Below are 26,101 nucleotides of genomic sequence, written 5' to 3' on the forward strand. Positions count from 1 at the left end.
AAAAGTATAAATGGTAGAAAAAAAGTTGAAAAAGTCCCATCATCAGCAGAAAGAGACGAACATTTTATTAGTTGAATGGTTTTAATAGCTAAAACTGCCCCATCAGAATTGCCCCATCATATTGCCACCATCAAAACTGCCCCATCATATTGCCACCATCAAAACTGCCCCATCATATTGCCATCAAAACTGCCCATCAGAATTGCCCCATAAAAATTGTCCCCATCAAAACTGCCCCATCATAATTGCCCCATCAAAACTGCCCCATCATATTGCCACCATCAAAACTGCCCCATCAGAATTGCCCCATCAAAACTGCCCAATCATATTGTCACCATCAAAACTACCCCCATCAAAACTGCCCCCATCAAAACTGCCCCCATCATATTGCCACCTTTAAAACTGCTCCATTAAAATTGTCCCCATCAGAACTGCCCCATCATATTGCCACCATCAAAACTGCCCCATCATAATTGCCCCATCAAAACTGCCCCATCATATTGCCACCATCAAAATTGCCCCATCAAAACTGCCCCATCATATTGCCACGATCAAAACTGCCCCATCAGAATTGCCCCATCATATTGTCACCATCAAATCTACCCCCATCAAAACTGCCCCCATCAAAACTGCCCCCATCATATTGCCACCTTTAAAACTGCTCCATTAAAATTGTCCTCATCAGAACTGCCCCATCATATTGCCACCATCAAAACTGCCCTATCATAATTGCCCCATCAAAACTGCCCCATCATATTGCCACCATCAAAACTGCCCCATCAAAACTGCCCCATCATATTCCTCTATTATAAATCAGCACATGGTGTATCTGTCCCCTCCCTTGGGCTGTAATCAGAGCTGAGATGCTCCAGCCACCTCCCCCTCCGTGTATAACAGAAGCTTTGGTAACCATGGCAACAAAAGCAACACCGTACACTCTATTTTTTTTTTGAAAAATATTTATTGATTTTTTCAAAATATATTCATAGAAGACATTGTACAGAACAATTGTAAGGCATGAATATACACAATTATTCTTTATATAGAATGCACGTTCTATCTAAACATAAACATATTTATAAGGAACGCTGGGGAAAGGGAGGGGAGAGGGGAGGGGGAGGGGGGTAAGCAATTCACATTTGCCAGCTTGTCACTAACATTGGGCAAGAAGTTGCCAAAAAGGTTCATCCTACATTTTCGTACCTTTAGGGAATGGAGGCGACTTATGAGCCTATCTAGCTAGATAACCTACAATATGGTCTAGGTAATACATTTTATTTGGGTGAATATAGTCCCAGAGTGTAATAGCTGAAGTTGATGGATGCCAAGGAGCTTCAAGTGATTGTAGGCCGCTTACGGTGGTTTAAATGAAGAAGGATCAGAGGCCGGAGGAATTTTAAGTTTGCCGAGTGAGTTAGTGATGTCTCTCGTCAGGTACCATTCTGTATATCTAAATGGGTGCATTATGTCTTGGATGGTCTGTTGAGGAAATGTGGCTTCCAGAAATCTTCTCCAGCGTTTAAAAAATCGTGGGGTAAAGCGGAGATTCGACTTGATGAGGTCCAATCTTTCTAGATAGAATAATGAAGTCAAGGCTTTTATAACCGCAGGCAGACTGGGCGGCGATGTCGTTATCCAGTGGGACATAATAGTCCTGCGGGCTACAAGAAGGCAGATATGGGCCCAGTGCGGTATGTTTGAAAAGTCCAATGCGGACGAGGAGGATACTGGAGGGGTGATGCTAAACAGGCATAGTAGGCAGTCTCTATGTAATTTGATATTGCAGATTTTATTAATGTAGGCTATCACATCGTTCCAGTAGCTGTTAATAGCAGAGCACTCCCAAAGCCTATGGAGCAGCGTAGGACGTGGCAGTAAGCACCATGGACATAGAGCTTGAGACGGGTCCTCTTTGTTGAAACGGAATGGGAAGTATGCTCTGTGGATAATCTTGAATTGAGTTTCACACCATGTTTCAGAGATCGTAAGTTTCCGGGTGAGCCTATATCCCTCAAGGATTTTGTCGGGTAGGTCCTCATCTCCTAGTATATGAGACCATTTTTGGAAAGGCGTGAGGCGGTACTTCCGTGACTGGTGCTGAATGAGGTGAGAATAGATGTTGGAGATAGAGTAATCTTTGCTTTGCAGTAGGTTGTCAATAAAGGATGGTTTAAAAAGATCAGTCTCGGGACCATAGCAGGTTTTCAGATAATTTGTGAGTTGGTAATGGAAGAAGCTGTGAGTTGGTGGCAGGGAGAATTCCTGCATCAGATTTTGGTATGGTTTGAGCTTGCTTGTATTGTTTTGGTATAACGAGGTTATCTTCATGAGTCCTTTGGATTGCCATTGGGTATAAGCTTTATGTAGAGTGGAAGGTGAGAACATAGGGTTGCCTTGTATTTTGAGATGTTTCGAGATGTTAGAAGGCAGACCAAGTAGTTTTCTGACCTCCCTCCAGGCGATGACAGTGTCCCTGAACAATATGCTGGTTTTGAGGTGGTGCGGCAGGTTGTTAGGATTGGAGTGGAGGATGCCTGCAAGGTCGTATGGAGAAGCCATAGAGTCCTCAAGGGCAAAGTTGGAGTATTTGGACCCTCCTGTTAACCAGTCTAGACCCTGTCTAAGTAAGCAGGCTAAATTATAAAAATGAATGTTGGGGAGCCCCGCCCCGCCCTCGCTCTTCGGGAGACATAGTTTTTGAAGCGCGATGCGCGGTTTTTTGCTGGACCATAGGAAAGCTGTCACGGCCTTCTGAAGTTTCTGCACGTCTGAATGCCTCAGTAGTAGAGGTATGGTTTGCATGGGATACAGTAGGCGTGCAAATGATACCATTTTAAAAAGATGAGCTCTCCCAAAAAGCGAGAGGGGAAGGGCAGCCCAAGCCTCCAATTCCCGAACAATTTTGGCCACCAGGGGAGGATAGTTGAGTATATATAAGGAAGATGGGTCTCGGCCTATATGTATTCCTAAGTATGTTATATGATGAGGTGCAATGGTCAGCGGGGACAAATGTATCCATTTAGTGGATAGTCGAGGGTGTAGTGTTAGGATTTCACTTTTATCAAAGTTTATACGAAAGCCTGAGCAAAGTCGGAAGGTCGTAAATATTTGTTTAAGTCTGTCAAAGTCTGATACGGGGTCAGTAGAGAACAATAAAATATCGTCCGCAAATAGTGCAGAGCAGAGTATTTGGTTTCCCCAGGTGATGCCACTAACCCCTTCGGTTGAATTGAGGATTCTAGATAAGGGTTCAATCGCAATGTTGAATAACAACGGGGATAGGGGGCATCCCTGTCTCGTTCCTTTCGCTAAGGGGATGGTGTCTGAAATAAAGTTCGGGGTAACAAGGCGTGCCGTTGGTGAGGCGTACATTTGTGCGAGGAACCTTGTGATTTGACCTGAAAAACCAAATTTTTCCATTACCGTAAAAAGCCATGAAAAACCAATATTGTCAAAGGCTTTTTCGGCGTCTAGGGACATGATTGCTACATCTTGATCGGGGTGTGTTTTAGCGTATTCTAGCGCCATTAAGACCTTACGTATATTTAGTGTGGCTGATCGTCCTGAGACAAAACCTGATTGGGCTGGGTGTAAGAGGGACGGAAGTAAGAGAGCTAAACGTGATGCTATAATTTTAGACAGGATTTTTACGTCTACATTTATTAATGAGATTGGACGATAGGAGCCTGGAAGTAAGGGATCCTTTCCTTTCTTGGAGATTAGTTTAATATGAGCTTGTGTCCCTGTGGGGAGGTAAGGACCTCCGTCCCACATGGCTGCATATACATGCTTCAGTGTGTTGGGGATGAAGTCAGCCGTTAATTTGAAGAATTCCGCAGTGTACCCGTCGGGACCCGGAGCCTTAGCAGAGGCCATAGATTTGATCGTGTGTTGTATGTCTTCTAAGGTAATAGGCACATTAAGTGCCTCCAAGTGTGACGTTTGAAGCCTGGGCAGGCGTATCTTGTCAAGCAGAGCTTCCACGGCAGGTTGATCCGTTGGGTCTGCACGGTACAGATCAGTATAATAATCTGCAAGTAGTTTGCTGACTTCGGTAGGTGAGGTAACTAACGAGCCGGAAGCATTTCTCAGGGTTGGGATATGTGTAGGACGTCTTGGTCCTGAACATAGTCTGGCTAGCATTCTGCCTGCCTTGTTGCCAAATTTGTGAAAGTGAAGGGTAGAGTACGAGGTTTTAGCAGCTTCATGCTGTTCTGCCCAGAGATCAAAGGCACACTTGGCCCGCTTCCATTCCTGTATATTAGCTAAGGTGCGGTCTAATGTTAGCTTGTCATGAGCTAGGCGTAGGGATTCGCTTGCTTGCATATACTGTTGTCGAGTGTGTTTTTTAAATTGTACGGTGTACGAGATGATTTTGCCCCGTAGGAAAGCTTTACCTGCTTCCCAAAAGAGGTTTGGGTCAGAGATATGTGCTCCATTTGTGGAAATATATTCTTCCCATGTTTGGTGCAAGACTTGTCGGAAGTCTTCATTATCCGCCAGATATGAAGGGAAATGCCAGATAGGGGAAGGAGTTGAGGGTGTGAGTTGTGTCATATGGACTGCGATGGGGCTGTGGTCTGAGATTCTGGCATCGTAAATGTCTGGGGTGTTTATTACAGATACTAGGGCCGGGGAGACAAAGAAGTAGTCTATACGAGAGAAGGTATTATGTGGGGGCGAGAAGAAAGTATATTCTCTGTCAGTTGGATGTGTCAGGCGCCAGATGTCTACAAACTGCATAGATTCAATAGAGTGTGCTAAGGGAGTCACGTCTGGTGTATGGGAGGGACCGGGCCTTGTCTTTTGCTTAGGGAGATAAGTGCGGTCTGCCAGTGTGGACATGGCAGAGTTAAAGTCCCCGCCCACTAAATGCAATACCTCAGGGGCCGTGAGAATCCATTGAACCATGTCCTGAAAGAATGAAGTGTCTGGAGAGTTGGGAGCATAGATATTAGTGATAGCTACGGCTTTGTCACCTATGGTCATATGTAAGGTCAGTTTGCGGCCTAAGGCATCAGCCCTCACTTCTCTGACAGAGTGTCGTAGGTTTTTATGAATTAGAATAGCTACACCGGCCTTGCGGCCCATTGCAGGGGACCCGTATACAGAACCTACCCACATTTTTTGAAGGCGTGTTAAATCGTCTGCGGAGAGATGTGTCTCCTGTAATAGGGCCACATCTGCCCGAAGACGCCGTAGATGTCTGAGAATGGACATACGTTTATTTGGGGATCGGAGCCCCTTAACATTCCATGATATAAATTTCAGGTGACTCCCGTCGGCAGAAAAAGACATGGTTGGATATGATAGTTACGATAAATGGGAGGCTGATCAGGGAGCCTCCTGACATGTACAGTGTCAACCATACGGGAATCACCCAAAAACTGTAGGTCACATAGGAGAAAAGGTACTAGTAAGGCAAACATGAATTGCAAATGTATTAAGCAATAGGTATTAAGCTGTAACAAAGCAGGATTACAGTTATGGCGTAACAAACTACAAACAGTGTACTTCACTTTTTTCCACATGGGTTACAACTACCCATAATGCCTCTCAGCGACCCGCCAGATCCTCACATATGAGCATGATTTTGGCTAGGAGGAGTGGGATAAGGGAGGAAGAGATGAGGGAAAAGGGGGGAGAGAGGGGAGGGAGGGAGGGGTATGATCAGGGTATGGGGTTAGGGGAAGTGCTGGTTGTATCTGTGTCAAATAAAGGGCTCAGCTAAAATAATGAAGTGCAAAAATAAGGGGGTGACTTAATCAAATGGTCTGCCCCGTTAGGGGTCTATAGCCATGGAGATCACCTGAGTTATTATGTTAATCTTTTGGGTAAACAGAGTATGTGGGCGGTGGGTAGTGGTAAACCAGGCTTGGAGGCATAATAACAGGACCTTTAGCTAACAAATACTAGCAACCGTGTAAGACATTACACCCAAAACAGGCTAACATAAAAAAATAGGAAGAAAACAGGTTAGAGACAATGGGGGGTAAATTACCCATCCGAGGAAGTGTAGATGGTTAGATAAAGTTCCTGGAGTCCTTCATCGATTTGCAGAGCGGTCGTCTTGGTTAGTAAAGCGGCTGCGCTTGTATGGAGGTTTTGTGGGGCTGCGTTGCTGTTTAGGTGGTACCTTCGCTGTCGATGGTGATGATGATGGTGAATTCTCTTCAATGTTGCTATGCTCCATTTCTGTGCCTCGGGTGGCGAGAAAGTGTTCCGCCTCCTCAGGGGTATGAAACGTGAGGTGTTCTCCTTCATGTGTTTGGATGCGGAGGACAGCCGGATAGGCTAAAGAGAACCGGATTTGGTTATGATGAAGGGTGGAGCAAATCGGTGAAAACGCTTTACGCTGCTTCATTACCTCTATGGAATAATCTGCAAAAAGTAGGAGTTTTGCGCCATCAACCATTAAAGACCGTGAGCGATGAAACTTTTGCATTATGGCATTCTTGTCCGCGTAGTTGAGGTACTTTACAATAACATGGCGGGGTTTGGTACGTGATTCTGAGAATTGACCTATGCGGTGCGCGCGTTCAATAGTGCAGGGAATGCGAAGGCCCAGTTGTTCTGGGATAATTTTTGCGCATATATTGGTTAACTGTGGTGTGGAAACTGATTCAGGCAGACCAATGATGCGTAAATTGTTTCTTCTCGAACGATTTTCCAAATCATCGAGTTTGTCCCATATGTCCCTATTAGTAGCTGTGAGACGTGCTACTGCTGCAGATGAGGCTGTGAGTTCATCTTCCAGGGAGGAAATCCTATCCTCTACCTGATTGATTCTCTGTGCCTGTGCTTGTAGGTCAATATGTAACTGCTCTAACCCTCTATGGACTGCTGCATCCACTGTAGCTGTGAGAGTGGGGCCCAGCAGCGTGACTACAGCCTGTGCAATTCCAGCAGGGGAGGTAGGGTCTGTACCTTGTATGTCAGGAGCTGAGGGGAGCGGTGGTTGTGGCTGTGGCTGCGTGTGTGCCTGCTCCGTCATGCCTGGGGCGGCCACCATCTTGGCTGTGTCCACCGCTGTATCTCCTCCGGTGGGGATCGTGGATGTGACCGCCCGAGCGTACAATTGCTCCACAAAGCGATCCATGGGAGCCCGCTGTATGTCCGCACTGTGATGGGGGGGTCTCCTCGGAGCAATAGCCGGCTTGAGAGGCAGATTAGTGAGGAGCGCTGCAGGAGCTGGAGCTCGCTACCTCCTCCTCATGTGGTGCCGGAACCGGAAGTTCGTACACTCTATTTAATAGCTAACATTTCCTGAAATGACCACTAAACAAACAGCTTTTTCACAAAAACTGTAAAAGATTTCAAACTGAAAAGATATAGCCAGATAGCTGAATATTTTGTGAACATTTTAAAGGTTTTTGGTGTGTGTAGGTGAAAGTATGAAGGAGCTGAAACTTTTGGGAGCTGAAGAAGATTTTAAGGATCTGAAGCATGCTCCCATTGACTTCAATGTTAAAAAAAATGTTAAAAAGCTTAATATTTTAAAAAGTTTTTAATAGCTGAAAAAATGCTGAAGTTACGCAGAGCCAAAAAATGTACGGAACTAGAAAATGCATTTCCTGGGGAAAATGTGTGGGAATGCTGAATAGCTGCCCCCATCATATTGCCATCAAAACTGCCCCATCAGAATTGCCCCATAAAAATTATCCCCATCAAAACTGCCCCATCATATTGCCACCATCAAAACTGCCCCATCAAAACTGCTCCATCATATTGCCCCCATCAAAACTGCCCCCATCAAAACTGCCCCATCATATTGCCATCTTTAAAACTGCTCCATTAAAATTGTCCCCATCAAAACTGCCCCATCATATTGCCACCATCAAAACTGCTCCATCAGAATTGCCCCATCAAAACTGCCCCATCAGAATTGCCCCATCAAAACTGCCCCATCATATTGCCATCATCAAATCTGCCCCATCAGAATTGCCCCATCAAAACTGCCCTATCATATTGCCACCATCAAAACTGCCCTATCATATTGCCACCATCAAAACTGTCCCATCAGATTGCCACCATCAAACTGCCCCATCAGAATTGCCCCATCAAAACTGCCCCATCATATTGCCACCATCAAAACTGCCCCCATCAAAACTGCCCCATCAGAATTGCCCCATCAAAACTGCCCCATCAGAATTGCCCTATCAAAACTGCCCCATCATATTGCCACCATAAAAATTGCCCCATCAGAATTGTCCCATCAAAACTGCCCCATCATATTGCCACCATCAAAACTGCCCCATCATAATTGCCCCATCAAAACTGCCCCATCATATTCCTCTATTATAAATCAGTACATTGTGTGTCTGTCCCCTCTCCCGGGCTCTGTAATCAGAACAAGCCACCTCCCCCCCCCGAGTATAACAGAAGCTTTGGTAACCATGGCAACAAAAGCAACACAGTACACTCTGATTAATGGCTAAAATTTCCTGAAATGACCTCTAAACAAAAAGCTTTTTCGCAAAAACTGTAAAAGATATCAAACTGAAAAGATATAACCAGATAGCTGAATATTTTGTGAACATTTTAAAGTTTGTTTGGCGTCTGTAGGTGAAAGTATGAAGGAGCTGAAACTTTTGGGAGCGGAAGAATATTTTAAGGATCTGAAGAATGCTCCCACTGACTTCAATGTTAAAAAAAACTGATAAAAAGCTTAATATTTTAAAAAGTATAAATGGTAGAAAAAAAGTTGAAAAAGCCCCATCATCAGCTGAAAGAGACGAACATTTTAATAGTTGAATGGTTTTAATAGCTGAAAGTATGTAGAAGTTACGCAGAGCCAAAAAACGTACAGAATAAAATTAAATAATAAAATTAAAAATAAATAAAATCGAATAACAATAGTGGAACTGCTAAAGCAGTCCCACTAATAAAATTAAATAACTAGAAAATGCATCTCCTGGGGAAAATGCGTGGGAATGCTGAATAGCTGAATTGCTAAAACGGCCCCCAGCAAAACTGCCCCATCATATTGCCACCATCAAAACTGCCCCATCAGAATTGCCCCATAAAAATTGTCCCCATCAAAACTGCCCCATCATATTGCCACCATCAAAACTGCCCCATCAGAATTGCCCCATCAAAACTGCCCCATCATATTGCCCCCATCAAAACTGCCCCCATCAAAACTGCCCCATCATATTGCCACCTTTAAAACTGCTCCATTAAAATTGTCCCCATCAAAACTGCCCCATCATATTGCCACCATCAAAACTGCCTCATCAGAATTGCCCCATCAAAACTGCCCCATCATATTGCCACCATCAAAACTGCCCCATCAGAATTGCCCCATCATATTGCCACCATCAAAACTGCCCCATCATATTGCCACCATCAAACCTGCCCCATCAAAACTGCCCCATCATATTGCCACCATCAAAACTGCCCCATCAGAATTGCCCCATCATATTGCCACCATCAAAACTGCCCCATCATATTGCCACTATCAAATCTGTCCCATCAGAATTGCCCCATCAAAACTGCCCCATCAGAATTGCCCCATCAAAACTGCCCCATCAGAATTGCCCCATCAAAACTGCCGCATCAGAATTGCCCCATCAAAACTGCCCCATCATATTGCCATCATCAAAACTGCCCCATCAGAATTGTCCCATCAAAACTGCCCCATCATATTGCCACCATCAAAACTGCCCCATCATATTGCCACCATCAAACTGCCCCCATCATATTGCCATCAAAACTGCTCCATCAGAATTGCCCCATCAAAATTGTCCCCATCAAAACTGCCCCATCATATTGCCACCATCAAAACTGCCCCATCAGAATTGCCCCATCAAAACTGCCCCATCAAAACTGCCCCATCATATTGCCACCATCAAAACTGCCCCATCATATTCCCACCTTCAAAACTGCCCCATCAGAATTGCCCCATCAAAATTGTCCCCCTCAAAATTGTCCCCATCAAAACTGCCCCATCATATTGCCACCATCAAAACTGCCCCATCATATTGCCACCATCAAAACTGCCCCATCAAATTGCCACCATCAAAACTGCCCCATCAGAATTGCCCTATCAAAACTGCCCCATCATATTGCCACCATCAAAACTGCCCCATCAGAATTGCCCCACCAAAACTGCCCCATCATATTGCCACTATCAAAACTGCCCCATCAGAATTGCCCCATCAGAACTGCCCGATCATATTCCTCTATTATAAATCAGTACATGGTGTGTCTGTCCCCTCCCCCGGGCCCTGTAATCAGAGCTGAGATGCTCCAGCCACCTCCCCCCGTGTATAACAGAAGCTTTGGTAACCATGGCAACAAAAGCAATACAGTACACTCTGTTTAATTGCAAAAATTTCCTGAAATGACCACTAAACAAAAAGCTTTTTCACAAAAACTGTAAAAGATATCAAACTGAAAAGATATAGCCAGATAGCTGAATATTTTGTGAACATTTTAAAGTTTGTTTGGCATCTGTAGGTGAAAGTATGAAGGAGCTGAAACTTTTGGGAGTGGAAGAAGATTTTAAGGATCTGAAGCATGCTCCCATTGACTTCAATGTTAAAAAAAGTGTTAAAAAGCTTAATATTTTAAAAAGTCTAAATAGTAGAAAAAAGTGGAACAAGTCCCATCATCAGCTGAAAGAGACGAACATTTTAATAGTTGAATGATTTGAATAGCTAAAAGTATGCAGAAGTTACGCAGAACCAAAAAACGTACGGAATAATAAAATTTATATTAAAACTAGAAAATGCATTTCCTGGGGAAAATGCGTGGGAATGTTGAATAGCTGAATTGCTAAAACGGCCCCCATCAAAATTGTCCCATCAAAATTGTCCCCATCAAAACTGCCCCATCAAAACTGCCCCATCATATTGCCACCATAAAAACTGCCCCATCAGAATTGCCCCATCAAATCTGCCCCATCATATTGCCACCATCAAAACTGCCCCATCAGAATTGCCCCCATCAAAACTGCCCCATCATATTCCTCTATTATAAATCAGTACATGGTGTGTCTTTCCCCTCCCCCGGGCTCTGTAATTAGAGCTGAGATGCTCCAGCCACCTCCCCCCCTGTGTATAACAGAAGCTTTGGAAACCATGGCAACAAAACCACCACAGTACACTCTGTTTAATGGCTAAAATTTCCTGAAATTACCACTAAACAAACAGCTTTTTCACAAAAACTGTAAAAGATATCAAACTGAAAAGATATAGCCAGATAGCTGAATATTTTGTGAACATTTTAAAGTTTGTTTGACGTCTATAGGTGAAAGTATGAAAGGCATGAAACTTTTAGGAGCGGAAGAAGATTTTAAGGATCTGAAGCATGCTCCCATTGATTTCAATGTTCAATGTTAAAAAAAGTGTTAAAAAGCTTAATATTTTAAAAAGTATAAATAGTAGAAAAAAAGTTGAAAAAGTCCCATCATCAGCTGAAAGAGACGAACACTTTAATAGCTGAATTGTTTTAATAGCTGAAAGTATGCAGAAGTTACGCAGAGCCAAAAAACGTACGGAATAATAAACTAGAAAATGCATTTCCTGGGGAAAATGCGTGGGAATGCTGAATAGCTGAATTGCTAAAATGGCCCCCAGCAACACTGCCCCCATCATATTGCCATCAAAACTGCCCCATCAGAATTGCCCCATAAACATTGTCCCCATCAAAACTGCCCCATCATATTGCCACCATCAAAACTGCCCCATCAGAATTGCCCCATCATATTGCCACCATCAAAACTGCCCCATCATATTGCCACCATCAAACCTGCCCCATCAGAATTGCCCCATCAAAACTGCCCCATCATATTGCCACCATCAAAACTGCCCCATCAGAATTGCCCCATCATATTGCCACCATCAAAACTGCCCCATCATATTGCCACCATCAAACCTGCCCCATCAGAATTGCCCCATCAAAACTGCCCCATCATATTGACACCATCAAAACTACCCCATCAGAATTGCCCCATCAAAACTGCCCCATCAGAATTGCCCCATCAAAACTGCCCCATCATATTGCCACCATCAAAACTGCCCCATCATAATTGCCCCATCAAAACTGCCCCATCATATTCCTCTATTATAAATCAGTACATGGTGTGTCTGTCCCCTCCCCCAGGCTCTGTAATCAGAGCTGAGATGCTCCAGCCACCTCCCCCCCTGTGTATAACAGCTTTGGTAACCATGGCAACAAAAGCAACACAGTACACTCTGATAAATGGCTAAAATTTCCTGAAATGACCTCTAAACAAAAAGCTTTTTCACAAAAACTGTAAAAGATATCAAACTGAAAAGATATAACCAGATTGCTGAATATTTTGTGAACATTTTAAAGTTTGTTTGGTGTCTGTAGGTGAAAGTATGAAGGAGCTGAAGCTTTTGGGAGCGGAAGAAGATTTTAAGGATCTGAAGAATGGTCTCATTGACTTCAATGTTAAAAAAACTGATAAAAAGCTTAATATTTTAAAAAGTATAAATGGTAGAAAAAAAGTTGAAAAAGCCCCACCATCAGCTGAAAGAGACGAACATTTTAATAGTTGAATGGTTTTAATAGCTGAAAGTATGTAGAAGTTACGCAGAGCCAAAAAACATACGGAATAAAATTAAATAATAAAATTAAAAATAAATAAAATCGAATAACAATAGTGGGACTGCTAAAGCAGTCCCACTAAACAAAAAGCTTTTTCACAAAAACTGTAAAAGATATCAAACTGAAAAGATATAGCCAGATAGCTGAATATTTTGTGAACATTTTAAAGTTTGTTTGGCGTCTGTAGATGAAAGCATGAAGGAGCTGAAACTTTTGGGAGCGGAAGAAGATTTTCAGGATCTGAAGCATGCTCCCATTGACTTCAATGTTAAAAAAAGTGATAAAAAGCTTAATATTTTAAAAAGTATAAATGGTAGAAAAAGAGTTGAAAAAGTCCCAAACGACAAACATTTTAATAGTTGAATGGTTTTAATAGCTAAAAGTATGCAGAAGTTACGCAGAGCCAAAAAACGTAAGGAATAATAAATAAAGAAATAAAAATAAAATAAAATCGAATAGCAATAGTGGGACTGCTAAAGCATTCCCACTAATAATAATAAATAAAATTAAAAATAAATAAAAAAATGAATAACAATAGTGGGACTGCTAAAGCAGTCCCACTAATAAATAAGATCAAATAACAATAGTGGGACTGCTAAAGCATTCCGACTAATTAATAATCTGCAATCACAGAACCTTAAATCCTTAGTTGGAAGACAAATAAATGACCCATTTTGCTCCAAAGGGGAAATACAATTCCTTCCTGATGCCTTAAAACTGAAGTTTATTCCTCCAATATGTTGCCTTCCCTGGTTGCTTCCATTTTGCTTCATCAACATGCTTATTCAGTTTTTAAATAAAACCTTTTTTATGTCTTCATTACAAACCTTTTTTTAGACCCAGTGATGGCACTTCTGTCAAACATTTAAAAAACACCCAAACATTATATATTTTATGAAAGCAAAGGAGAGAAAAAATGTTGGTAGTTGCAATTTTTTATGCCACACAATATTTACACAGAGGTTTTGAAAATGCAATTTTTTTGAAAAAATACACTTTAAAGAATATATAAAAATAGGATGTTAAGTCACGTAAATAGATATCGAACACGTCACACTTTAAAATTTCACCCATGGAATAGTGAGAAACTACAGTGTTTAAAAATAATAACCTTTATAGGTTAGCAGTTTAGAGTTACACAGGGTTTGGTAGAATTTTTGCTCTCACTATGACATTTGCATCGATATCTCTCATGCGATCGTAGTTTACATACAGTGTGGACGGAAAGTATTCAGACCCCCTTACATTTTTCACTCTTTGTTATATTGCAGCCATTTGCTAAAATCATTTAAGTACATTTTTTTTCCTCAGTAACCGCTTGCCGACCGCCTCATGCAGATATGCTGTGGCAGAAGGGCACATACAGGCAGAATCACGTACCTGTACGTTCCCCTTTAAGAGGCGGCCAGCGGGCGCACACGCGTGCCCCATCATATTGACACCATCAAAACTGCCCCATCAGAATTGCCCCATCAAAACTGCCCCATCAGAATTGCCCCATCAAAACTGCCCCATCATATTGCCACCATCAAAACTGCCCCATCATAATTGCCCCATCAAAACTGCCCAATCATATTCCTCTATTATAAATCAGTACATGGTGTGTCTGTCCCCTCCCCCAGGCTCTGTAATCAGAGCTGAGATGCTCCAGCCACCTCCCCCCCTGTGTATAACAGCTTTGGTAACCATGGCAACAAAAGCAACACAGTACACTCTGATAAATGGCTAAAATTTCCTGAAATGACCTCTAAACAAAAAGCTTTTTCACAAAAACTGTAAAAGATATCAAACTGAAAAGATATAACCCGATTGCTGAATATTTTGTGAACATTTTAAAGTTTGTTTGGTGTCTGTAGGTGAAAGTATGAAGGAGCTGAAGCTTTTGGGAGCGGAAGAAGATTTTAAGGATCTGAAGAATGCTCTCATTGACTTCAATGTTAAAAAAACTGATAAAAAGCTTAATATTTTAAAAAGTATAAATGGTAGAAAAAAAGTTGAAAAAGCCCCACCATCAGCTGAAAGAGACGAACATTTTAATAGTTGAATGGTTTTAATAGCTGAAAGTATGTAGAAGTTACGCAGAGCCAAAAAACATACGGAATAAAATTAAATAATAAAATTAAAAATAAATAAAATCGAATAACAATAGTGGAACTGCTAAAGCAGTCCCACTAATAAAATTAAATAACTAGAAAATGCATCTCCTGGGGAAAATGCGTGGGAATGCTGAATAGCTGAATTGCTAAAACGGCCCCCAGCAAAACTGCCCCCATCATATTGCCATCAAAACTGCCCCATCAGAATTGCCCCATAAAAATTGTCCCCATCAAAACTGCCCCATCATATTGCCACCATCAAAACTGCCCTATCAGAATTGCCCCATCAAAACTGCCCCATCAAAACTGCCCCCATCAAAACTGCCCCATCATATTACCACCTTTAAAACTGCTCCATTAAAATTGTCCCCATCAGAATTGCCCCATCATATTGCCACCATCAAAACTGCCCCATCATATTGCCACCATTCAAACTGCCCCATCAGAATTGTCCCATCAAAACTGCCCCATCATATTGCCACCATCAAAACTGCCCCATCAGAATTGCCCCATCATATTGCCACCATCAAAACTGCCCCATCATATTGCCACCATCAAACCTGCCCCATCAGAATTGCCCCATCAAAACTGCCCCATCATATTGACACCATGAAAACTGCCCCATCAGAATTGCCCCATCAAAACTGCCCCATCAGAATTGCCCCATCAAAACTGCCCCATCATATTGCCACCATTAAAACTGCCCCATCATATTGCCACCATCAAACCTGCCCCATCAGAATTGCCCCATCAAAACTGCCCCATCATATTGACACCATCAAAACTGCCCCATCAGAATTGCCCCATCAAAACTGCCCCATCAGAATTGCCCCATCAAAACTGCCCCATCATATTCCTCTATTATAAATCAGTACATGGTGTGTCTGTCCCCTCCCCCGGGCTCTGTAATCAGAACTGAGATGCTCCAGCCACCTCCCCCCTGTGTATAACAGAAGCTTTGGTAACCATGGCAACAAAAGCAACACAGTACACTCTGATTAATGGCTAAAATTTCCTGAAATGACCTCTAAACAAAAAGCTTTTTCACAAAAACTGTAAAAGATATCAAACTGAAAAGATATAACCAGATTGCTGAATATTTTGTGAACATTTTAAAGTTTGTTTGGCGTCTGTAGGTGAAAGTATGAAGGAGCTGAAGCTTTTGGGAGCGGAAGAAGATTTTAAGGATCTGAAGAATGCTCTCATTGACTTCAATGTTAAAAAAACTGATAAAAAGCTTAATATTTTAAAAAGTATAAATGGTAGAAAAAAAGTTGAAAAAGTCCCACCATCAGCTGAAAGAGACGAACATTTTAATAGTTGAATGGTTTTAATAGCTGAAAGTATGTAGAAGTTACGCAGAGCCAAAAAACGTACGGAATAAAATTAAATAATAAAATTAAAAATAAATAAAATCGAATAACAATAGTGGAACTGCTAAAGCAGTCCCACTAATAAAATTAAATAACTAGAAAATGCATCTCCTGGGGAAAATGCGTGGGAATGCTGAATAGCTGAATTGCTAAAACGGCCCCCCGCAAAACTGCCCCCATCATATTGCCATCAAACTGCCCCATCAGAATTGCCCCATAAAAATTGTCCCCATCAAAACTGCCCCATCATATTGCCACCATCAAAACTGCCCCATCAGAATTGCCCCATCAAAACTGCCCCATCATATTGCCGCCATCAAAACTGCCCCATCATAATTGCCCCATCAAAACTGCCCCATCATATTCCTCTATTATAAATCAGTACATGGTGTGTCTGTCCCTTCCCCCAGGCTCTGTAATCAGAGCTGAGATGCTCCAGCCACCTCCCCCCCTGTGTATAACAGCTTTGGTAACCATGGCAACAAAAGCAACACAGTACACTCTGATAAATGGCTAAAATTTCCTGAAATGACCTCTAAACAAAAAGCTTTTTCACAAAAACTGTAAAAGATATCAAACTGAAAAGATATAACCCGATTGCTGAATATTTTGTGAACATTTTAAAGTTTGTTTGGTGTCTGTAGGTGAAAGTATGAAGGAGCTGAAGCTTTTGGGAGCGGAAGAAGATTTTAAGGATCTGAAGAATGCTCTCATTGACTTCAATGTTAAAAAAACTGATAAAAACCTTAATATTTTAAAAAGTATAAATGGTAGAAAAAAAGTTGAAAAAGCCCCACCATCAGCTGAAAGAGACGAACATTTTAATAGTTGAATGGTTTTAATAGCTGAAAGTATGTAGAAGTTACGCAGAGCCAAAAAACATACGGAATAAAATTAAATAATAAAATTAAAAATAAATAAAATCGAATAACAATAGTGGAACTGCTAAAGCAGTCCCACTAATAAAATTAAATAACTAGAAAATGCATCTCCTGGGGAAAATGCGTGGGAATGCTGAATAGCTGAATTGCTAAAACGGCCCCCAGCAAAACTGCCCCCATCATATTGCCATCAAAACTGCCCCATCAGAATTGCCCCATAAAAATTGTCCCCATCAAAACTGCCCCATCATATTGCCACCATCAAAACTGCCCCATCAGAATTGCCCCATCAAAACTGCCCCATCAAAACTGCCCCCATCAAAACTGCCCCCATCAAAACTGCCCCATCATATTGCCACCTTTAAAACTGCTCCATTAAAATTGTCCCCATCAGAATTGCCCCATCATATTGCCACCATCAAAACTGCCCCATCATATTGCCACCATTCAAACTGCCCCATCAGAATTGTCCCATCAAAACTGCCCCATCATATTGCCACCATCAAAACTGCCCCATCAGAATTGCCCCATCATATTGCCACCATCAAAACTGCCCCATCATATTGCCACCATCAAACCTGCCCCATCAGAATTGCCCCATCAAAACTGCCCCATCATATTGACACCATCAAAACTGCCCCATCAGAATTGCCCCATCAAAACTGCCCCATCAGAATTGCCCCATCAAAACTGCCCCATCATATTGCCACCATTAAAACTGCCCCATCATAATTGCCCCATCAAAACTGCCCCATCATAATTGCCCCATCAAAACTGCCCCATCATATTCCTCTATTATAAATCAGTACATGGTGTGTCTGTCCCCTCCCCCGGGCTCTGTAATCAGAACTGAGATGCTCCAGCCACCTCCCCCCTGTGTATAACAGAAGCTTTGGTAACCATGGCAACAAAAGCAACACAGTACACTCTGATTAATGGCTAAAATTTCCTGAAATGACCTCTAAACAAAAAGCTTTTTCACAAAAACTGTAAAAGATATCAAACTGAAAAGATATAACCAGATTGCTGAATATTTTGTGAACATTTTAAAGTTTGTTTGGCGTCTGTAGGTGAAAGTATGAAGGAGCTGAAGCTTTTGGGAGCGGAAGAAGATTTTAAGGATCTGAAGAATGCTCTCATTGACTTCAATGTTAAAAAAACTGATAAAAAGCTTAATATTTTAAAAAGTATAAATGGTAGAAAAAAAGTTGAAAAAGCCCCACCATCAGCTGAAAGAGACGAACATTTTAATAGTTGAATGGTTTTAATAGCTGAAAGTATGTAGAAGTTACGCAGAGCCAAAAAACGTACGGAATAAAATTAAATAATAAAATTAAAAATAAATAAAATCGAATAACAATAGTGGGACTGCTAAAGCAGTCCCACTAATAAAATTAAATAACTAGAAAATGCATCTCCTGGGGAAAATGCGTGGGAATGCTGAATAGCTGAATTGCTAAAACGGCCCCCAGCAAAACTGCCCCCATCATATTGCCATCAAACTGCCCCATCAGAATTGCCCCATAAAAATTGTCCCCATCAAAACTGCCCCATCATATTGCCACCATCAAAACTGCCCCATCAGAATTGCCCCATCAAAACTGCCCCATCATATTGCCACCATCAAAACTGCCCCCATCAAAACTGCCCCATCATATTGCCACCTTTAAAACTGCTCCATTAAAATTGTCCCCATCAAAACTGCCCCATCATATTGCCACCATCAAAACTGCCCCATCATAATTGCCCCATCAAAACTACCCCATCATATTCCTCTATTATAAATCAGTACATGGTGTGTCTGTCCCCTCCCCCAGGCTCTGTAATCAGAGCTGAGATGCTCCAGCCACCTCCCCCCCCTGTGTATAACAGCTTTGGTAACCATGGCAACAAAAGCAACACAGTACACTCTGATAAATGGCTAAAATTTCCTGAAATGACCTCTAAACAAAAAGCTTTTTCACAAAAACTGTAAAAGATATCAAACTGAAAAGATATAACCAGATTGCTGAATATTTTGTGAACATTTTAAAGTTTGTTTGGTGTCTGTAGGTGAAAGTGTGAAGGAGCTGAAGCTTTTTGGGAGCGGAAGAAGATTTTAAGGATCTGAAGCATGCTCCCAAAAGTGATAAAAAGCTTAATATTTTAAAAAGTATAAATGGTAGAAAAAGAGTTGAAAAAGTCCCAAACGACAAACATTTTAATAGTTGAATGGTTTTAATAGCTAAAAGTATGCAGAAGTTACGCAGAGCCAAAAAACGTAAGGAATAATAAATAAAGAAATAAAAATAAAATAAAATCGAATAACAATAGTGGGACTGCTAAAGCATTCCCACTAATAATAATAAATAAAATTAAAAATAAATAAAAAAATGAATAACAATAGTGGGACTGCTAAAGCAGTCCCACTAATAAATAAGATCAAATAACAATAGTGGGACTGCTAAAGCATTCCGACTAATTAATAATCTGCAATCACAGAACCTTAAATCCTTAGTTGGAAGACAAATAAATGACCCATTTTGCTCCAAAGGGGAAATACAATTCCTTCCTGATGCCTTAAAACTGAAGTTTATTCCTCCAATATGTTGCCTTCCCTGGTTGCTTCCATTTTGCTTCATCAACATGCTTATTCAGTTTTTAAATAAAACCTTTTTTATGTCTTCATTACAAACCTTTTTTTAGACCCAGTGATGGCATTCCTGTCAAACATTTAAAAAACACCCAAACATTATATATTTTATGAAAGCAAAGGAGAGAAAAAATGTTGGTAGTTGCAATTTTTTATGCCACACAATATTTACACAGAGGTTTTGAAAATGCAATTTTTTTGAAAAAATACACTTTAAAGAATATATAAAAATAGGATGTTAAGTCACGTAAATAGATATCGAACACGTCACACTTTAAAATTTCACCCATGGAATAGTGAGAAACTACAGTGTTTAAAAATAATAACCTTTATAGGTTAGCAGTTTAGAGTTACACAGGGTTTGGTAGAATTTTTGCTCTCACTATGACATTTGCATCGATATCTCTCATGCGATCATAGTTTACATACAGTGGGGACGGAAAGTATTCAGACCCCCTTACATTTTTCACTCTTTGTTATATTGCAGCCATTTGCTAAAATCATTTAAGTACATTTTTTTCCTCAGTAACCGCTTGCCGACCGCCTCATGCAGATATGCTGTGGCAGAAGGGCACATACAGGCAGAATCACGTACCTGTACGTTCCCCTTTAAGAGGCGGCCAGCGGGCGCACGCGCGCGGCAAGCTCCGTTAGTCGGGTCGCGGGTCCCTTGGACTTGATCGCTGCGGGGATACCCCTGATTGTCTCACAGGGAGGAAGAATGGGGAGATGCTAATGTAAACAAGCATCTCTCCGTTCTGCCTAGTGACAGTGTCACTGTTCTCTGCTCCCTGTTATCAGAGCAGAGATCAATGACATGTCACACACAGCCCATCATGTCACACACAGCCCATCCCCCCTACAGTTAGAAACATGCCCCTAGGACACACTTAACCCCTACACTGCCACCTAGTGGTTAACCCCTTCACTGCCAGTGTCATTTACACAGGAATCAGTGCATTTGTATAGCACTGATTGCTGTATGAATGACAATGGGCCCAAAAATCTGATGTGTCCGCCATAATGTCGCAGTCACAATAAAAATCGCTGGTAGCCGCCATTTAAAAAAAAAATATTAATAAAAATGCATAAAACTATCCCCTATTTTGTAAATGCTATAACTTTTGCACAAACCGATCAATAATCGCTTATTAAGACCCTTTGCTCAGTATTTAGTAGAAGCACCCTTTTGATCTAATACAGTCATGAGTCTTTTTTGGAAAGATGCAACAAGTTTTTCACACCTGCATTTGGGGATCCTCTGCTATTCCTCCTTGCAGATCCTCTCCAGTTCTGTCAGGTTCGATGGTAAACGTTGGTGGACAGACATTTTTAAGTCTCTCCAGAGATGCTCAATTGGGTTTAAGTCAGGGCTCTGGCTGGGCCATTCAAGAACAGTCACGGAGTTTGTGACAGACCTAGCCGGGAGAGAGACTTTTTTGGAGAGGACTGAATGCTAGCCTCTTGCTGATCGATCGTGGGCCCTGGCATTTGGGGGAATGGTGCTCTTTGTGAGCTGTATGCCTGGGGACCCTTGAGGTGGTATTAAGCCACTCCTTCGTTATTTTAGCTGTGTTCTTAAGGTCATTGTCTTGTTGGAAGGTAAACCTTTGGCCCAGTATGAGGTCCTGAGCACTCTGGAGAAGGTTTTCGTCCAGGATATCCCTGTACTTGGCCGCATTCATCTTTCCCTCGATTGCAAGCAGTCGTCCTGTCCCTGCAGCTGAAAAACACCCCCACAGCATGATGCTGCCACCACCATCCTTCACTGTTGGGACTGTATTGGACAGGTGATGAGCTGTGCCTGGTTTTCTCCACACATACCGCTTAGAATTAAGGCCACAAAGTTCTATTTTGGTCTCATCAGACCAGAGAATCTTATTTCTCACCATCTTGGAGTCCTTCAGGTGTTTTTTTAGCAAACTTCATGCGGGCTTTCATGTGTCTTGCACTGAGGAGAGGCTTCCATCGGGCCACTCTGCCTTAAAGCCCCGACTGGTGGAGGGCTGCAGTGATGGTTGACTTTCTACAACTTTCTCCCATCTCCCGACTGCATCTCTGGAGTTCACCCACAGTGATCTTTGGGTTCTTCTTTACCTCTCTCACCAAGGCTCTTCTCCCTCGATAGCTCAGTTTGGCCGGACGGCCAGCTCTAGGAAGGGTTCTGGTCATCCCAAATGTCTTCCATTTAAGGATTATGGAGGCCACTGTGCTCTTAGGATCCTTAAGTGCAGCAGAATTTTTTTTGTAACCTTGGCCAGATCTGTTCCTTGCCACAATTCTGTCTCTGAGCTCTTCAGGCAGTTCCTTTGACCTCATGATTCTCATTTGCTCTGACATGCACTGTGAGCTGTAAGGTTTATATAGACAGGTGTGTGGCTTTCCTAATCAAGTCCAATCAGTATAATCAAACACAGCTCAAATGAAGGTATAGAACCATCTCAAGGATGATCAGAAGAAATGGACAGCACCTGAGTTACATATGTCACAGCAAAGGGTCTGAATACTTAGGACCATGTGATATCTCAGTTTTTCTTTTTTAATAAATCTGCCAAAATGTCAACAATTCTGTGTATTTCTGTCAATATGGGGTGCTGTGTGTACATTAATGAGGAAAAAAAGAACTTAAATGATTTTAGCAAATGGCTGCAATATAACAAAGAGTGAAAAATTTAAGGGGGTCTGAATACTTTCCGTCCCCACTGTATGTGTGCGGGATCAACATATGCGTTCCCCTTTGCACATGAGCACAGGGGGACAGGGGAGATTTTCTTATTAATATTAACTTTATTTATTTATATATTTTTTTACACTTTCTCTTTACATTTTTTTTAATCAACTTTATTGCTATCACAATTGATGAACACCATCCTTTTTTTTTTTAAATAACATTTTATTTTATTAAGTTTATCAAACAGCAAATGAACATATCCTGTGCACTGTAATGTACAAAAGTCAACATAAGAGCAACAGGTCAGCCTATGCATACATTATATCCATATATAGCACTGTGAGTAATGCATAGTCATATCTGGCCTACTAATTAATACATCAATTCTCAAACTACATCTGTTACAAGCTATTACATAGTCAGAGAAAAACAAGAAAACAAGGGTAAGAAGAAAGAATAAAAACAGGTTAGAAAGTACAGAGAGGGGTAAGAATAAGGGAAAGGTAGGAAGGGAGGGTAGGTTGAGCTCGACCCTCGGCTCAAGGCGGATCCTCATGGCAGTGCTACTCCTCCCAAATCCTATTGTGCATTTCCAGCCTATCTTGTAGTCTAGCTGTCATCTTTTCTATAAGTTCTACATCTTTTATTCTAGCGTACAGATCTTCCTGGGAGGGAGGGGAGTGCCGTTTCCAGTGGAGGGCAACCAGGCATCGAGCAGCTGTTAAAATATGTCTTAGCAATTTTTTAGAGGATTTGGGAATTCTCAGGGGAGACACCCCTAATAAAAAAAGTTTTGGAGTCAGAGGGACTTGCACTCCCAAAAGGCGGGATAGCAGGAGCTGTGTCCCTGTCCAAAAAGGGACAATCTTAGGGCAGCTCCAATATATGTTGTAGAGGGTGCCCCAGTCTCCCCTACAGTACCAGCACCTATCCAAGCAGGAGGGATATATAGCATGAAGCACGTCCAGTGTCAGGTACCAAAAATAGAGAATTTTGTATGCGTTTTCCTTATAAAGGGTACAGTAGGAGCTTTTTGCTGCCTGAGACCAGATCACCCTCTATGTCGCTTCTGGGATTACTTCCCCCAGAACTTTTTCCCAGGGAAGCATATATGCATGCTTACCTTGGGTGGTAATTGAGTGGGATTTAAGCAGCCGGTAGATATCAGATATCAGGCCTTGGCGTGCTGTTCCTTCTAATATTATGCTCTTGAAGAGGGATGGCGCCGAAAATTGGAGATCCGGGGCAATAGTCTGGGTGTAGTGATGTATCTGACCCATAAAACACCTGGCGAGGCAAGTCATATTTTGTCTGTAATTGGGTAAACGATAGAATTCTACATGACCTGGGGTCCACCAGGTGGCCCAAATGAAAAAGGTTCCGTGTCACCCAAGGGAGAGACATCTGGCACTTAAGGCCAGCAGGCAGGTCGGGGTTATAAAGAAAGGATGTGAGGAGTGACCTCTCTGAACGGAGCCCATGGGCCTGAGAAAGTCTACGCCAGAGATGCCATCTAAGTAGGGTCATTGATCCCAGGAGTCTCTCTGGGTCCACCCTCACTTTCGCGCTCCAGAGCAGGCTATTTGGGTGTATGGAGGCTAGCCAAATCTTCTCAATTTCCATCCATTTATTATACGCCCTTTAAGGAAACCAGGAACGAATGGTCCTCAGTTGAGACGCTTGGTAGTACTTCACCTGGTCAGGAAATGCCAACTCCCCATCCGTTCGAGATGCCACTAGCACTGAGCGGGGTATCCTGTGTCTCTTGTAGTTCCAAACAAAGCACACCAGCTCCCCCCGAAGTTTCCGCAATTGTCCATAGGGGACTGGAATGGGCAATGTCTGGAACAGGTACAAAAGCTTGGGGAGAATGGTCATCTTTACAGACGCCACCCTGCCCAGAAGGGAAATATGGTGGGTTTTCCATTTTTGTAAGAGATCCCTTATTTTACGGAAGAGGGGAGGGAAATTTGCTTGAAATAGAGATGTGTAGGATTTCGTAATTTGGACCCCTAAGTATTTCAGGGCTGAGGTCCTCCAGTGATAGGGAAAACAATGCTGGAGATGTTGTATTTCTGCAACCAAGAAATTAATTGGGAGTGCTTCTGATTTGGTTGCATTAATTTTGTATGAGAGGGATTTGTAGGTATTCAGTTTGGCATGTAAGTTGGGTAGTGATATCCTAGGTTGAGTGAGGGTAAGAATGACATCATCCGTAAACAATGCTAATTTAAACTCCCTTCCCCGAACCGAAACACCCCGAATATTTGGGTTTCCATGGATGGACGCCACCACAGTCCAAACAATAAAGGAGAGAGTGGGCATCCCCGACAGGTTCCAATCTCTATCGAGAAAGTGGGGGACAGAGCAAAAGGTTCTTGACCTGGGACATGGGGATAGTGTATAAATGTTGAATTGCCTGCAAAAAGGATCCTCGAATGCCCATATATCTTAACGTGGCGAACAGGAAAGGCCAGCCAAGGCGATCAAACGCCTTTTCTGCGTCCAGTCCCAAGACCAGGGATGCCTGGCCTTCCCTATTCGCCACATCTATCAAATCGAAGACCCGTCTCGTGTTATCCCCCGCTTGGCGGAGAGGGACAAAGCCCACCTGTTCTTTATGGATCAGGGATGGCAATATCGCATTCAGGTGGACAGATAGAAGCTTTGTAAAAAATTTAAGGTCGGAATTTAGAAGTGCAATTGGCCTATAACTAGCACAAAGGGCGGGATCTTTGTCGGGTTTTGGAATCAATGTAAGAAAGGACTTCTGCATATCAGAGGGTATAGGTGTTTGTTGGAGGAAAGCATTAAAAAGTTTACACAAGAGAATAGGGAGAAAGGATTTGTAGTATTCATAGGGAAGTCCGTCAGGGCCTGGGGATTTACGGGTGGGCAAGGACTTAATGGTAAGAGCAATTTCCTTCTCGGATATATTTGCACTGAGAGAAAAAAGGTCTGAGGCCTGAAGCCGGAGGATCCCGCTACGTTCCAGGTATTGAGTCAGCCGGCCAGTTAGTTCCGAGGAAGGAGTGCCATGAGGAATCTTGGGGTTACTATATAGTGTGGTATAAAATTCTGCAAAGGTTTGGGCTATATCATGGGGATGGGAGATCAGGCAGCCCTCTTTGTTTTTAATTTGATTAGGTGTAGATACATTTGAACGTTCAGCCAGCTTGCGGGCCAAGAGGGAGTGGGCCCTGTTACCCTTATCATAATAGAGCTGTTTCAGTCTCCGTAAAGCTTTTTCCACCAGGCCAATAGCCAGGTCTTTGAGAGTCATGCGTAGGCAGACAATTTTTTTATGGAGGGGTACCGATGGGGAGACTTGTAAATTCTGCTCCAAGGCCCTCAGTTCCCTCTCGACCCGCAGCTTAGTGGCCATCGCATCTTTCTTCATGGTCGAGGCAAGTGCTATGCACCGGCCTCTAAGGACTGCCTTATGGGCCTCCCAGAGAATGGAGGGGGAAACCTCAGGGGTTGCATTCTCAAGGAAATAATACTGCAATGTTGTGTCTAGCTCCATCTTAGACGGAGGATGTTGTAGGAGAAAGGTGTTAAGTTGCCAATGGCAGGGCCTACAATTAGGGGTACCCAATTTTAATGTCATGGAAATGGGGGCATGATCCGACCAGGAGATCGGATGGATCCGTGCATCGTCGATAACCCGTAAAGTGGCGTTGTTGACAAAAAGATAATCAATACGTGAGTGCATATGATGGGGTGTAGAATAGAACGTGTACTGTCTTTCCCCGGGATGGAGAGCCCACCAAGAGTTGAACAGAGCGTACTTTCTAGTGATCTGTCGAAAAAGTTTTGATTCTCTAGAGGCCCTGGTCTGTGAGTTTCGGGGGTTTACCAAGTGGCGG

Source organism: Aquarana catesbeiana, linkage group LG03 (genome assembly GCF_042186555.1).
Source record: "Aquarana catesbeiana isolate 2022-GZ linkage group LG03, ASM4218655v1, whole genome shotgun sequence".
Classification (NCBI taxonomy): Eukaryota; Metazoa; Chordata; class Amphibia; order Anura; family Ranidae; genus Aquarana; species Aquarana catesbeiana.